This window comes from Mus pahari, chromosome 20 (genome assembly GCF_900095145.1).
Source record: "Mus pahari chromosome 20, PAHARI_EIJ_v1.1, whole genome shotgun sequence".
Classification (NCBI taxonomy): domain Eukaryota; kingdom Metazoa; phylum Chordata; class Mammalia; order Rodentia; family Muridae; genus Mus; species Mus pahari.
Genome location: NC_034609.1, coordinates 8,647,353 through 8,651,716, shown reverse-complemented (window position 1 = coordinate 8,651,716; position 4,364 = coordinate 8,647,353). Strand labels below are relative to the sequence as shown.

General features: G+C 56.2%; 1 protein-coding gene across 1 annotated transcript in view; it reads left to right on the top strand.

Annotated features, from left to right (window-relative positions):
- Window positions 1-215: 215 nt before the first annotated feature.
- The window catches only part of Nanos3 (nanos C2HC-type zinc finger 3), a 10,884-nt gene continuing 6,735 nt past the window's right edge, over window positions 216-4,364 (top strand). Inside the window, exon 1 of the transcript XR_003842631.1 lies at window positions 216-288. The gene's annotated coding sequence lies outside the window, so the exon portion shown is untranslated. The remainder of the gene's footprint in view (window positions 289-4,364) is intronic.

Below are 4,364 nucleotides of genomic sequence, written 5' to 3'. Positions count from 1 at the left end.
CGTGCCTTTGTGCGCGCGTGCTCCCGCCGCGCCTGAAGGGCTGCGTGCAGCCCAGGTCCCTGCCCGCGCCCCGAGTACCCCTCGAGCTGCAGCCTGGAGTGCGAGGGCTTGTAGGCGGCCCGGGGCGCGCACGGCCGCAGCTGGACCCACCGGCCGGTGCCGCGCGGGGGCCTCGGGGGCGCGGGCGCGTGGCCGCGGGTTCGAACCGCTCGGTCCCTTCCCGCGCGGGCGGTCGGGTGGGCTCCCGGACCCTGGCGGAGCGGAGGGCGCTGCGGCGGTGGAGACGAGGTGAGCGCGGGCCGGGGCGGGGGGCGCACCTGCCGGTCACGGCCACGGCCGAGGCCTCCATTGTTCCCAGTCGTGCGGCCCGGGACGCCGCCTGCACCCGGCCGGCCGCGGCCGCGAGCGCCTGGGCCGGGCCGACCGGGGCGCTTTGTTCTCGGGGCGCGGGGCGGGCGGGAGGCTGCCTCCGGCCGGGGGTACAGACCGCGTCTGCAAGGTGATCGCGGGAGACAAGGTTTACCGACTGAATCCCACCCTCAAAAAGTGGCTGCAGAAAGGAAAGATGGCCCCGATCACTCTGCTGAGGAGCCCTAGCTTTAAAGCGACCGGGCGCCTTTTTCCGGGGACCTCTCCCCGGAGGGCATGCATGCTGGGGCTGGGGGCCGCAGAAGCCACTTCTTGGGCTAACTGGGGGCTGAGAAAGTACCCCCATCACACTTGGGTTCCCCATTTCCTTCCCACCCATCCCCCACCACTCACAGCCGCACTTGCCAAACCAAAATTAGTCTCAAGTCATCAGACAAAGTCCTAAAAGCCACCCGGCACGACACAGACACACACTATCCCATTAATAATCTTATTTCCTAAGCACACAGTCAACCACAACACTGACACTCGTGCACACAATGCACCCACAAAGGCCGGGAACATACCCCTGCAGAGGAACAGTCACTAGTGGAAGGTGGCACAATGTAGAGACACACCACACTGGTAGTGCCCAGCCTCACCTGGTCACTCACACATCCAGAATAACTGACAACCACAGGTGCAGGATGGTCCCTGTAGTAACTTTGTTTGCAAACACACTTCCAAATAAGGACACCCCTCATGAGCTCAAAGCAGGTCCCAGCCATCCTGACACAGAGACACCAGAACACAGGTGTGCATTTTGACACAGATACCCATAGAGACAGTCACTCATAAAGCCATGACTCCTTATGGAGGTGGACCTAGTGGCACAGGCCAGTCCTCCTAGCCCTTGGGAGAGTGAGACAGGAGGATGGGAAGCTCAAAGCCTACTTGAGTTTCAGAGTGAACCTGAGGTCTTCCTGGGGAATTTAGAGACTCTGTCTTTAAAAAAAAGTGGAGCCCAGGTGTGATGGAGGCAGAAGCAAGCAGGTGTTCTGTGTTCCTGAACAGCCGGGTCTATACTGAGTTCCAGGCCAGCTAGGGGTATACTGGGGACACCATCTCAGATAAGCCTACACAGAAATCAACATCAAAAGTGAGCTGAGCACGGACACTGCTTAATGGTAAAGGCTTTGCTTATCTGGCAGGGTCACAGGGCCCAGGGGTTTGGTGCTCAAAGCCAAAACAAACAAACAAACAATGGAGCTTACCCACAGATGGCTGGCTGAAGACAATAAGGTCACTTGCATACATAAATACATAGACCCACAGGGAAAGGACACTCAGAGGTGGAGTAAAAAACAATATTTTGTTGTTGTTTTTATTGAAACAGTCTTGGGATGTAGAGCCCTGCCTGGACTGAAACTCACTATGTATAGATCAGGTTGGTCTCAAATTGAGAGATCTGTCTGCCTCAGCCTCTTGAGTGCTGGGATTAAAGTCATTCAACACCATGCCCAGCCTTTTTTTTTTCTTTTTTAAAGATTGGCCTGCTTCTGCCAGGTACAGAGGTGACAGGCTCTACAGCCACTGTGTCCAGCAACACTTACTTATTGAGCAGTTATTGTGGGACACACCTATGACTCACAGTGAATTCCCTGCCTTAACAGAGCTGGTATTTGAGTGGGACTGGCTCTGAAGGACGCCATCCTTATCGGCTGACAGATTATAGTCACCCAGTTACTCTTGACAAACCCCACACCCATACATGCATCTGTGCACACACACATAGACCACAATTAGACACAATGAGCTTGGCACACCCATCTACCTACAGTGTTGACACCACACATAAACAAGCCCACAGGATTGGCATATATATACTAACACACTAGTGGTGCCACCCACTGTGGCACAAGCCCCCTCCCCCGACTCCCCTCCCCCTGGAGCTCCCTTTAGCAGCAGAGTGGTCTACAGCAGACCTCTACTCCAATTCATTAACAGGTGTATAGAGCAGACAAATGAGTTTGTGCAGACAGCCCACCTTGATGCATACCCAGGACCACTCTGCTCCTTGAGCTAAAGAAGTTCAGGAGTATTTGGAGTTCCCATCACTTCCTTGATCACAGCCCCTGACCCCTCTCACTCACCTGCAGGCCTGGCCTCACATCCAGCCAGCCTGGAAATTGGGGGCTTTTGGCCCACTTATAGTACATAGGCTGGGTAGGGTGCAGGAGCCCCTATCTGAGCAACCCCCCCTCCCCAGGCCCCTGAAAGACCTGAGTATCTTAAAAGCTCCTGAGGAGATTAGAAGGGAAGGGTGGGTATCTCAGAAGTCATGTATGGCAATAATAACAATAATAATAATAATAAAGGTCTAGCCAACCTGGGCCACCAGTGTGGCCCTATGGAGATCCCCACCCGTCCTGTCACTATCCCCCATAATGGGCTGTTCTCCAGGCCTTACCCACTCTTCCCTTCTGCCAAGCTGAGGTACACACAGGCATTGCACACTGAACACTGCAGACCACAGGGCACAATAAAGCAGACAGCTAACCCATCTTTTACTTGATGGTAGAGCTAGCCCCATCTGGCTGGGATTGGCATTTCACCTCAACCTGACCTCTAGGACTTGAGCCAGCTGCTCAGAGAGAGGCTAGGGCTGGATCCACCTAGGTCATTCCCAGGCAGGCTTCCGCGCTGCAGTGCCCCTGCTTCTGGACCTGGGGTTGGGGGATGGGAGGAGACAGTTTCCTACCCTTACACTGAGGGACTTCAAAGTCAGACCTCCTGCCCAAGCACTCTAGGCCGACCAACACATGGCGGGAAGTAAGCGATCAGCCCCTAAGCTGCTGGAATTCAGGTCAAGACTGTGATCCTCACACACCAGGGGGCTTGGCTGCCAAAAACCTCAAGGAGCCGCACCGGGAAGAAGGACAGACACACTGGGAGGGTGCAGGCAGACCCAGACAGGCGACCCCCGCTGACAAAGGGCAGGCAAGCGCAGACAGACACTGAGGGCGGGAAGCCCGCACCACGCCTGCAGACAAAGAGACAGGAGGGGGTGGGGCCTGGCGCCTCCGCCATGCCACGCCCCCTGCCAGATTCCCACCGGCAGGCTGTCCTGCCGGGAATACCCCTAACAGACACCTCCCATTATGTAAGGACAAAAATCAGAGTTCAGCGGGGGAAATACGCAAAGTGGACTTACAGAATAAAAGAAGGGTGTCTGCAAGATGACCCGCATTGCCCAGAGTGCCCCGTGTGCCTCATAATCCTCCATTTTAGTTTTCAGGAACCCCCTAAAACTGTTCTGAACTGGCAGCAGGCCCTTCCCCAGGGGCACAGTGGTGGTCTGTGCAAAGTGCCTGTGCCCAGCTCACCTTCATCTGACCAGTCTCGACATTTATTTCCTCAGGGCTGAGAGCTCCCAAAGCAGGAGACCTGCCTTTCCCATGCAGGACCTCTCAATCCATGGCCAGAAAGAGGGGGCCCCTAGGGCTGGGAATGTGACCAGTTACCGGGCCCTGGGCTGAGGAAGCAGGGTAAGGGCTCTACCTGGAGATAGTGCTTCCTAAGTCTTGCTGGAGCCAGGGGCCTGGTTTGGGTCTGCAGGTAGGGGTGGCCCTTAGAAGGGGCTGAACTTCTAGGGAACTTCCAGGGGGTGCCCTGGAACCGCACTGAGGTGCTAGGCAGGGGGTAGGGCCTAAGCTCTCAGGTGGTTGAGTTTGTTGTTAGATCTAGAAGGGATGGTTTGTAGGAGGGCCCTAGGGACCCTGCCAGAGGCCTGACTTGAGGGCAAGTCTGCAGTGGTGGCCTGGTACTGCATAGGCTGGTGTGCCCCCCTGCAGGAGTGTCACACAAGCATAGTACATTTAGTGTTCCTGATCTGCCTTGTGTGACTTCAGGAGACCCTTGAGGGTCACCTCTCCCTCTCTGGGGTGCTCTGAGCTCAGTTAAAGCAAAAAGTTAGCAGATACTCCATCTCCCAGGTCTGGGGAACCTCCCCCCCC